General features: G+C 42.1%; 1 long non-coding RNA gene across 3 annotated transcripts in view; it reads left to right on the top strand.

The window, feature by feature from the left end:
- The first annotated feature begins 244 nt into the window (after nucleotides 1–244).
- Nucleotides 245–11,638, top strand: part of LOC119147148 — a 42,020-nt gene continuing 30,626 nt past the window's right edge. For all 3 annotated transcript variants that reach the window (XR_005103956.1, XR_005103955.1, XR_005103954.1), the window contains exon 1: nucleotides 245–468. This is a non-coding gene — a long non-coding RNA (uncharacterized LOC119147148). The remainder of the gene's footprint in view (nucleotides 469–11,638) is intronic.

Raw genomic sequence — 11,638 nt, 5'->3', positions numbered from 1 at the left:
GATTTATTTTTAACTACAGGCTCGTGGGAACGCAGCGCTAGAAAATTACGACCAGATGTACCTAAAGAGGCGCTTTCTCTGCTAAAATGCCCACTTCTAAAGTAAAAAGGAGAAAAAAAATTATCTAAAATAGTTTGGGTTTTGGTTTTAGCGCGGATGGAATTGCAAAAAGACGGGGCACAGCGGCGGTTGCGGAGCGCGCAGCTGGGAGGGAGCAGCTCTGAAAATAGAGCGCAAAGGGGCTGCGCTCCCCGCGGCAGCGCTGTGCCCGGGTGGAGGCAGCCCGGGGCTGCCGCTCTCCTCCCAATAGAGCGGGCTTGGGCGTTCGCCCCGTGCGGGCTGTGACGGGGGGCCGGCGCCCCTGCGCCCCAGCTCGCTGCTCTGTCGGCAAAGTAGCAAAGATGTGGCTGTGAAAGTGCGGGAGGAGGGAAGAGACCAGTCCCGAGAAACGAAGGAGCTTTTTTCCAGGTAAGAAACCCTTTGCCTAACCCTAAGTGGGGTCGTTTTAGCGCCTTGAAATTTTGGAACGAAGAACATCTATTTTAGATATGTTTCATGAGGTTTATCGTTTGTTTTTTTGTTTTTTTTTGTCCTTGAGAGCTGCATTTGGAATGGAATGGGGGAAGGAAAACAAACGTGGCTGTGCTCACTTTTCGTTTGTGACTTTATTCCTCGATTCTAATATGCCATGTAATAACAGCAAATAATAACGGGACCGTTCATCTCCTTTCGATTATACGATGTTGGACTTTTCTGGTACAGTAGTCTGGTAATTTAAGATTTCCTTTTCTTTCCCGATAAATAAAAAATAAACAAATTGCCTGAGCAGTTGCCTGCAAGGGGAGTACCAAGCTGTCTGTCCACGCCTTAGTATCGCGTATTGTAATTGAAATCCAACACTTTTCACCCCGTGTTATTGGAAAAGGTTATCGGGAGCTAGCTTTTGTTGCAGGAAACCTCATTTAAAAATGGCTCTGTAGGCTGCAATCCCCGACACTGATCTCATTACAGCTCCCTCTTACCGCTGTTTACAAATCCTGGGATTTACCAGCCCTTGGCTGCGATGCCTGGTGGCATCGCTTGCTGCGGGCTGCTGTTGGGAGACGGAGGCTAGATGCCGGTTTCTGGATAGTTTTGTCTGGAGGAAGCATTATTACTTATCGAAACAGTCGGCCAGAAGTAAATCTTGTGTGGTGACTCATGCAGTACAGTCTCTCAAACCTCGGGACTCTCCGTTTGGCAGAGGGCGTGGGTTTCTGTGCTGGAGCCTTCTTGCGGAACCGCCTAATTCAGCCAGGTGGGGAGAAGCAGCCCTCTAAGTGATGGGTTAATGGTTAGATTTATTAGTCTCAAGAAATATGAAACGGCAAATCAATAGAATTAATTTCTGTTTTAAACTGGCCATTAAAAAAATTCTGAAGAGATACTCGTCTGGAACATATCTTTGGGTAGGACTGTGTGTTTGCAGTTGTGGTTACCTGGCTGGTAAATAAGAGCATCTTTCGGGTATTAGCAACTGTATGGACAAAGGGAAGAGTCAGACCTTGAAGCTCGACTTTGTCTTGAAGTAGGAAGTTGCAAAACATATGTTGGGTGGAGGTGGAACAAAACGTAGCTATGAGTTCACTTTTGACTTGTCTACCACCAGGTAAAACCACAAATCAAAACCAGGCTGAACGCTTTCCTAAAACTCCTCAATTTTTTAATGGCAGCTGGGTCCAGGACCAGGGAGATATGTGGCTGTATTTGACTTCTGAAATAGATGGTAGTATGAAGCTTTTAAGCCCGTTTTTGAATAATAATAATGGGATTATCCCAGCGGCTACACTTAAAAGGTTTCTGTTAGATTTGTGTAAGGACAGAGCTGGCAGCCAGAATACTGCCTTTTGTGTCCTTAGAGAGTATCTATCTGTGATACCTAAATCATCCGTGGGATTTGTCTGTTGCAGTGCTGCCAAATTGGTTTGGGGTTAGGTACTTCAGAGGAATCGGAGAGTCTCAAGTTCCCTAGCCACAGCACCCAGGAAAAAAAATGGACTTTCAGGAAGAGAAGGAGATGCCTCCATCTCCTACTTACAAGACTTCAGAAGGACAGGCCTGACAGCCCATACCATATGGGATCTCTCTAGGGGCTCCTTTGTCCTGGTGTGTCATGTCTGACACAGCTGATATATTTTATCCAGTTGCTCGGCAATTAAATCATGCTTTGAAGGTCTGGAAGACCAATTCTCCTGCTTGAGTTGAAGCACAGGCCTGGAGTTGAAGGCTTTGCATCCCCTGCTAACTATGGGGTGGTCTAGGGTGAGGATTTCTTGTTAACGCTGCTCCATTTTAAGAGGATAACAGAGGGGGGAAAAAATGAGGCAAGACTGGAGCCAAGATTTCCTAAGTGTGATGTCTGTTATTGGGTTGTAGAGATTTTTCTCAACATTTTCAATTTGTCTTTTTGATTCTTTTTTCCCCCATGCTTATTTTTCACACTGATTTCTGATGCACAAGACTCCCTATCAGATTGAATATTCCTGTGTTATTATGAGTTTCTCTGGAGATTGTCTGGTCCAGCACCCCTGCTCAGAGCAGGGTAAGCTAGGGTAAGTTGCTGGGTAGTTAAATGGATTTTTCTGTATTTCAGTTTATGTCCATTGCCTCATGTCGTTTCACTGGACACTATTGAGTGCGGCCTCATCTTCTCTACTCCCTTTCCTCACAGGAGTGTTACTGACACATATTGGTAAGATATCGCTCAGCCTTCTCTAGGCTGAACAGCCCCAGTTCTCTCAGCCTCTCTTCGTATTCCGGATGCTTCCGTCCCTTAACCACCTTTGTGGCCCTTCAACAGACTCATGCCAGTAAGGCCATGTCTCTCATCTTGGGCAGCCCAGAACTGGACCCAGCACATGACCCCTACAGGTGCATTTGGGTGGGATGTCAGTGATAGGGTCCGTATGGGAAGGGTCCAAGGCAGGTCAGTTTGCTAAGACCTGACCTCATTTAGACATATTTTTTTTCTAGATGCAGTGAGTCAGAGATGCAGGTAGCAGTGCTCCTGATAGAAGTGTAATGCCTAGTCTGCCCTCTATGTGCTCATGGGCAGCTAATGTTCTTGTTCTTGTACTTAAAGAATTTATCTGGCTTACATAATTGCCTCCAATACTTAAGGCCTTCTTGTGTTTCCAGAGAGCATCCTTTTTCCTCTGAGCTGGTGCTTTTCTAGGCTTTTTGTTCCCTGGTAAAGTCAGGACAAATCCTCAGCTTCATACAATCATACATCACAGTAGCTTTACGCACATGAAGTGTCCCGCTAAATATTTCACTAAGAGGTGGCTGTGAATTCATAGCCAGCACGTAAATGGCCTCCATGCCATTTAAAAAGTCTGTAAATTATTTTGTGTTCTTTGTCTTGTTAATGTTGTTTTACATGTTCTATTATCTTAGGTTATGCTTCACCATTCAGAAGCTGGATCTTGTTGAATCTGAGTCGCAATCTCAGTGGTATTACCAGTGCTTTATCATATTATTGAAATGATGGCAGAAGAGATCTGATAAACTTGTGTTTAAATCGCGTGAAAAATTATGCAAGTTTACACTTTAATTTCAAGTTATTTTACATGTGTATGAAATCTGATTGGGAATTATTTTTATCTGAAAGTAAAAAACATTCTTGGACTGTAGCTTAAATTATATGAATGTTAAAAAGTGGGGTTTTTTCTTTGAAAATCAGCTCTTGGTTTTTTAGTAACAAAAGATTTATATGATGATTTGGGGAATATTCTTGGTTTTTTTCTGTGAAGAGAGACAATTTCCATTGCCCTGTTACACTGGAAAGATTGAAATGTGTTGCAAATGGCTTTTCCTTTTAATGGGCATACTTTTATACATTCCTAGCTAATATAGTCTTGTTCAGTGGGATGGAGAAAATGGAGCTAATGCAATAGTTTTTACCAAAAGATACTCTGATCTTTTTTTTTATTATTATTCACTATTTTTATGATGTTAACATCTATCCAAACACAGAATAAAAAGACAGTTTATTCCCTGGACAATTTACAGTTTAAATAATTCCAGAGTTAGCAGCAGAATCTGAAATCTCTGTAGCCCTAAAATTCACTGTCTGGACGGTTGATATTTCAGCAGTAATGTAGCACTGCTCCCAGCGCATGATGCAATGGGAGCCACTTCAGCTTATCAATAAGGTCATTAAAATGAAGCTGTAATAATGCTTTTGGAAGCAATATTACACAAACTCTACAAAAGTCCACAATCCATAGCCGCATAGCCCAGCAGTCTGCAGCAGCTGCTGTGTCTCACCTGAACCTTTGCCTGAAGTGTGTCCATCACTTGAAGACACTCAGTCACCTAATGGCTGACCTCGTTGCTCTGTGGTTTGCAGGCAGAAGGCTGAAGGTTTTCCTTGGCATGCCGACAGAAATATTTTACAGGTAGTGAGAATGGACCTCAGGAAGAAGGAACACTGAATAATTCTTACACCAAAGTAAAAATCAGGGTTTTGGCTTCCAGAAGGTATCTGCCACTCCTGGGCTAAAGTTTGGCTCACAAGAGTAAGGTGCTGTTATATCCCAGGCTGGCACCCAAGCACGTGTGGCTGTACCTCCAAGAGGGTGGTTGCTTTAGGAGTAGACCCCATGTCTACAGCTGTTCACTACTTGGGAGAAGCACACACATATGAGCAATGTCATGGGTGAGATAAATATCCTGACAGTTGGGGCTCTTCTGGGTCTGCCTAGGGATGCTGCCTGGCATCATCCTGGGGCCAGCCAGACTCACCTTGTGCATGGTAAGAGCCGCACAAGGCATTTCCCAAAGGCCATGAGCTGCTGGCAACCTGAATGCAAGTGGGTCTTGCTCCGCTCAGCAAGGTTCACACCTTTGGCTTGGTTTATCTCGAGCCCCTTTCAAATACTGAAAAGTTGTGCCATGAGGGTGGGGTTTCTTCAGCATTGCACACAGCAACAGAGCCCTGCTCACCCCAAAGCTGCTGGTCCTTTGGGCATGCATGGCTACCAGCAGGAGAGCAGCTCAGTGTAGTGAGACAGAAATACCATGTACTTTTTGTCTACCCACCTTGCTGATTAAAAAAACAGGGAAATTCCGATTTCTTGTGGTATAAATACTGTTAGTTCTAGTCCATTACTGAACATGCACCCAGCACAGTAGGGTTTTATTTGTGAATATGAAGCACTGGTGCATCTGTGCTGGACAAACTCGGCGTTCCTCTGCAATTTAGCTAAAGCTGAGGATAATCTCACTGATTTTATACTGATGTTCCCCCAGGCACCATCTACCCATGACCCCCTCTTCCCACTGGCACTGTTGCCCTCAGGGGGCTGAGGGTGAGCCCTTTAGCCTGCCCACAGCAGCTGCACGCTCTGCCCAGGCCTAAAGAAGACGTTATTTTAGGAGGCGCGGTGACTCAGCCAGGATGAGAAACCATCCATTTCAGGAAGCAAACAACCTTTAACATGCTGCATCCTTATATATGAAATAAACACTTGCCTGAATCATCTACAGAAAAGACGACTGGTTTGGCAAGATTACATCCTGTGTAACTAGGAACAACAATACAGTATTAGCAACAGCAGATCAAGAGTTAGTGCAAGTGTAAATGGTAAGAAAAGGTCTATTCTAATAGATGATTTACCAGGAACCTTACAGTCAGCGTTGTTTCTTAAGTTCATCAGCAATACAGTATAATGTATGTTGCAAAGTCACTGACCCGGTAGTACATGTAAGAAAAAAACAGGTGGGATTTTTTTAATGTATGAGAGAAAGAAAAATGCCCACTTTGGAAATCTCTTCTGTGCGCAAAACCTTTCTAGTAGCTGAGCACTCTGCATGCTCTTCCTCTGCTTCAGTGTATGTAGCAAAGCAGTGCTCCATCTGTTAGAAAGGCACTACCGTACAAGGATGCAAGCTTAATAAATTTCATTTATTATTATGCAGACATTTATAATTTCAAATAATTGGGCTCACAGTCTTTGAATCATTGAGTCATTTCATGATCAGCAGGCTCATAAGAGGAACACTGAGGTAACGTTTATATCTTGTGGAAAGCCTTTGGCACTTGGCATCCTAAGAATCCAGGTTTAGAGAGGATCAATATGGCCTGAAAAGATCAGAGCCATGCAGGGAGATGTTTCATTCTACCAGGCTGTGGAGAGGACTTTCTAGAGGGTAAACCACTGCGGAAGTCTACGAGGATCAGCCTTCAGTAGTTGGAACAGGGTTAGGCAAGGCGAAGGGTGGAGAAATGCCACTATACTTTCTTGTGCCTGGATGCCTGTGGGAATTTAGCAGATAGATAGTTTGTTTTCTACTAGCAGCCCTTCTGCTGATGAGGGGTACCAAGCCAGGAAGCAAAAACTAGCTCTGGATTCTTGGATTGCTTCTAATCCCACTAGGCGCTGTTGTTAGCACTCTTGGTTCTGTCTCCAGTCCACCAAACTCTGCTGCTTTTCTTAGGGGATTTCAGCCTTTGTTCAGGGGTGGTATTAAACAAGACTCAAATAATAATTCTTAGATTTCTGTACATAATATTATAGTTAGTCAAAATCATTTTTTGACTGACAAATCAAAATTTTTTATTGACAAAAAGAGAATTACAAAAGCAAAAGGTGGATTTTTTTTTTTTTTCCAAAGCCTTGCCTCACTTCTGCTGACCAAAATGCTCAAGAAAACTCAAGGGTGAGATTTGTCTCCGCAGCTCTCCCAGGCAGGCTGGGCTCTGTGCTCTACACCAGGGAGAGCCAGGGCTTGACCAGGGACACTAGTGCAGCTGATTGCCCTGAAAGAAAACCCTCCTGTTTTTCAACTGATTTATGTCAAAAAAGTGCTAAAAGGAATTTTCCAGCTGTTGCTCCTTAAATGCCAAAACTCACTGAGCTGAATTTATTCAGCTACCTGACTGTATCTGAGAGCAAAACTGTTCTGTCATCTCTGATCTTGCCTTTGCATATGATCCACACATTAGGGCCATGGGTCAGGGAAAGAAAAAACAAATGAGCAGCGTTTTTCAAAAGCAGTTTCCCTGCCAAGAGAGTTGTTCAGGAATGATGCCTTAGGCTGACTACCTGCTTCTCTGGAAGAGCAGCTGAAAATTCTATTTGGGGTCCCTCACCTTTGTTGTGTGGTGTCTGTGTTTCTTCCTTCACTGCCTCATGCTGGACAGGAGACCCAGATGCTGGTGTCCTCTTTATATACAGCTGATTACTGACGAGTCTGTAATGGAGCTGTCAGCTTCCTCCTGTGGCCAAACCTAGTGTTTTTCCACCAGAGAAGCCCGTATACTCATTTAATCTTCAGCTCACTGTGCATCTCATGTTAGGTGTTTGGAAAGTGTTTAGGAAGAATTCAAAATAAATTGAAAGCCAGGTTTAGTAGTTACATAAAGCTCACATTGGGTCTTCTTAAATTGAGCATCAAGAAAAAAAATTGAAGAGTATTTAGAAAGAAAGCACAAGGTGTTGCTAACAACACTAGCAATATCTCTGACTATATTTTTATCCAGCAAGGTGTTCTTCCTGGATAAAAACTCTGCAAGGCAATGCAATACTTACCCCTAGGTCAAGTGTCCATTCTCTCCTTCAGTGGTGGCAAAACTCTTTGGCTTTAATGGGAGCAGGTGAGGTCTGCTATATTTTCCTTTTAAAGAACCCAAAGTGGTACAATGGTTACTTCATGGCAACAGAAAAATGAGTCACTTGTCTCAGTCTATCAATCGAGTTCCTAATGGACACGTGTCCACATATTAAAAAAAAAAAAAATCCCAATTAGCGTTAATTGGCATCCTTGCCTGCAGTTTCTGTGGAGAATTCAGTAATGGGCATGGGAGCAGAACTCCCTCCATTTCACCCCAAGAAAGGTCCCACCCCAGCAGACCGAAAGGCTCTTGGTGTTGGCACCAGGAAGGTTCGTTACCATTGCAGTGGAGATGTAGAAGACCTTGGCTTTTAGAGCTGGCACTGGGATCCCATGGAGAACAAAACCCCTTGTGCTGTTGGCTGTTTGCAGGCTGGTGTTTCCAGCTGGCCCTGGAGAGTGAGGGACGTCTGGGGACAGCACTGGGGGCAGCTGCCTGGGCACAGTGTGCTGCCCTTAGACAACCTGTGGCAGGAGAAAAGTGTTTCTTCTGTGAAATAGTAAGGTGAAAAGCAGAATAAGAAATAGCTGGTCTGTAGATCTTCCCTACCTGCCAGCCCTTCACCAGGTATTGGCTCACAGGAATCAAAAAGGCTGTATTGCTGGTGATCACCAGTTTTATTTAGCCATGTTTGGTTGGCTGTTGGCTTCCTTTTAAAAGTTATTGTCCCCTTGACAGCTATGGGATTAAATTAAGACAGTGGTTTGAAAACCATGGAGTGTTACAGACACAGACTTAGCAGGAGAAGAGCAGAAGGGCGAGCTTAAAGCATCTTTCTCCAGGAAAAAGACTGTAGGGTGACAAAGAGCCCACATCAACTGCTGAAAAGCTGGTTTTGTGATGGTCACAGGGACCGGCAAAGGCCCTTGAGTAACTTGTGAAAGTCACAGGGAACAGTGCTTTTTCCATCATTTGGATGGCTTTACATTTTCAAAAGTTTTATAAAGAAGTAGAGCAAGGGAAATGGCATGAATAATTTTCCATAGAGCCAAACTCCATTTGCTTTCACTTATTCACTTAAAGTTAAGCATAGGATTAAGCAAAACAAGTTGTGGGTGTGTGTGTGTGTACTAGAAGCAGACCCTCACATCACATCTGCTGGTCTCTCCCTGCTTTCTGGCTGCCAGCTGACTGATGCCCCCACCTCATCCCAACTCTGAAGGCAGCAAAGGCAGAGAGAGAGGAGATGAAAGAAAAGGTGTCCTGTTGTCCCTGGCTTTGGCTGCATCCTGACAACACGCACAGTCTTTGCTTTTCTCTTGTCTTTATGGGTTTTTTGCTCCTTAGTGTTATATGAGTTTGGGCTTGGGGTTTTTTGGTTTTTGTTTTGTTACCTTTCGATTTGCTGTCCAGTCAGCTGGCACTGGTCTGTGTCTGCCAGCGGCGCTGCTAGTGCAGACCAGCTGCACTAGCTAAAACTAGTACGTGCGTGGCAGGTTTGGGGTGACTGGTCAGGTTATGGGTTGGACTCATTTCTCCAGTGGTGGCTGATGAATGAAAGGCACAATGAGAGGCAGAAGGTGAAATTTTAATCCCCTCCCTTCATCTTTGTGTTTGCATTTACTTGTCTTAGAAGAAACAAATCTGGTTTCTGTAGCAACATAAGGTCTCAGGCAGTTTTCTTCTTCCTGCCCATAAATCAGAGTTAAGGGTTGTTCAACAGGACAACAGCAATCTGTCAAAGTGGACCAGAGAGGAAAAAGATTAATATAAATGTCACTTAAATTTTAAGTGATTTCTTGTGCTTCCTTTTGACTTGTACTTCCTGAAAAAGCTCTATCTCACATTGCCTTATTTAATGTAAGTGTTGTCACACTGAAATTTATCCAGTTTTCTTTCCTTTTGCTCCAAGAAGATGACAGCTTAGGAGTGCCAGTTAAATACAGTTGTTGTAACCTGTTTATAACTATATCAATCTTCAACAAGGTATTTACACCATAACTACTACCCAGGTATACAAATGAACGCATAGAAAGCAATGCAGGTCAAAGACATTTATAGGATCATAGAATCATTTAAGTTGGAAAAGACCTTTAAGATCATCAAGTCTAGAATTAATTAAATAAAAGAGAAAATAGAGTTAATTTCCCCTGATGCGGTATGACTAGTAATTTACATTAGTCATTAAAAAAATATATTATCGTATTAAAATAATTTAGAGAAAACCATAATTTACCTTAGTTTTCTGAACTTCTGTGACTGTGAGTCAAAGTGGGATTTAAACGGTTTTGTGGCTTTCTTTTCGCCTGTGTTGCAGCCGGGATGCATGGAGTTTCTGACAGTTTTTTCCAAAGAAATGGTCAGTAACAGCATCAAGATGTACAGTCTGCTGATTTGCTTCTTGTTTTCAGGAAGCCTGTGTTCCACAGCTCTACAAAAGAAGCAGTAAAATTCCTTTGGTCCTTGGGACTATTGTTGCACATCGCCAGACTGAACTTTCAGGGAGTTGTTCATCTGTCTGTGGAGTCTGATCTTCATAAAAAACCACACACTAATTCTTTTTGTTTGAAGCCATCGGTGTTGCCTATGAGCATACTGATTCATTAATTCTTATCTCTTGTCAATGTACTTATGGTGGTAGAAGTAAGATTAAATTTAGGCTTAGAAAATATTCCACTAATGCAGCTGCAATCAATGTTATAGCAACGGCAATAACAAGAAACATACAAACTACCCGGTGCTTTTATACTAGAAATACTGCACAAATGCTTATTTAAAAGAGAATTTCAGAAGTAGAAATACAAATTTCAAAGCAAAAATCTCTTCTAACTGGAGCTAGTTCAAAAATGCTAGGATTCTTTCTCATGAGGATTTCAAAGTATCTGAAAATTGTTTTTGACCTAAATCGGAATATATAATTTTTATCTTTTTTAATCTTCCCCGAATAGCCTAGGTTGAACAAAACATTCTTCCAGTAATTTAGAGTAATATAATTATGTAATTTTACTACTTAAAAGTTAAATGCTAATATTAACTGAAATATGAAAATAAAAATTCTATCACAAAAAATCCAATTTTTTCCTGTTTAATGTATAGGAACACTGGAAATTCTCCTGCATTAATTTTTTTTTAAAATTCATGTTTTTGACCTGATTAAATCTTTCATTAAGTAACTTGGTCAGCTTTCAGCTGGGCAATAACCAGATTTAGACATGCTAAAATTTAAAGCTCTTGACTTTTGGGACAGAAGATTTTTACTAAGATGTGTTCAGATATACTGGAATTCTGAATTACTGGATGAATTCTTTGGGTCTGTGCTCTGCAGTAGGTAGGATTACAATAATGGCCCTTCTGTCTTTAAAACTGATTGACTGCATCACTTCATAAAAAATCATCTGGTACTTTCTATGCTGAACTGCAAAAGATAGAAGACTAGCTCCAAATCAAATACCTGAAAGTGCTCAGAAGGTTTTTATTTTTTCTCAGCAGAAGCACTGGGCAATCAGGGTTTCTAAGAAACTTCAGGAGTTTGATGAAAGAAGATAAGTACATTGGAAAAAATCTGGTACTGCAGATTATCAATAGCTTATCCATAAGGATAATACACCTAAGGGTAGCTTGGCTTCCGGGCAGACATTTGGTGCACTGATGCATTGGGCTTACACACAGTGAAGTCAACACACCTTAAACTTTCTGCATAAATTTTCAACATATACCTGCAAATTCACTTTGTTGTTTTTCCCTGGACATGGGCTTTTTCTCTATTGCTCTTTCCCTAAGCTTCTGATTTTTTTGAGCTTTTCAAGGCTGGTGTTCTCTTCAGTGCCCTGGTTGTGGCAGACACACCTGGGTTTCCAGCTCTTTTAAATACTGTAGATACTGAATCTGGGCAGTAGAGAGAACAAACACATAATGTTCAGCAACAGAAGAGGAAAGAGCATTTCTCTTCCTCAGTTTTTTCACCACCTGCAGATTTTTCAAGGTTAATTCAGGTTTTTTGGTGATGTAACATTGCCCTCCTGAATATTTTTTTCCTAATCT

The sequence above is a fragment of the Falco rusticolus genome, chromosome 1 (genome assembly GCF_015220075.1).
Source record: "Falco rusticolus isolate bFalRus1 chromosome 1, bFalRus1.pri, whole genome shotgun sequence".
NCBI classification, from domain to species: Eukaryota; Metazoa; Chordata; class Aves; order Falconiformes; family Falconidae; genus Falco; species Falco rusticolus.
This window is presented reverse-complemented; position numbering and strand designations above follow the sequence as displayed.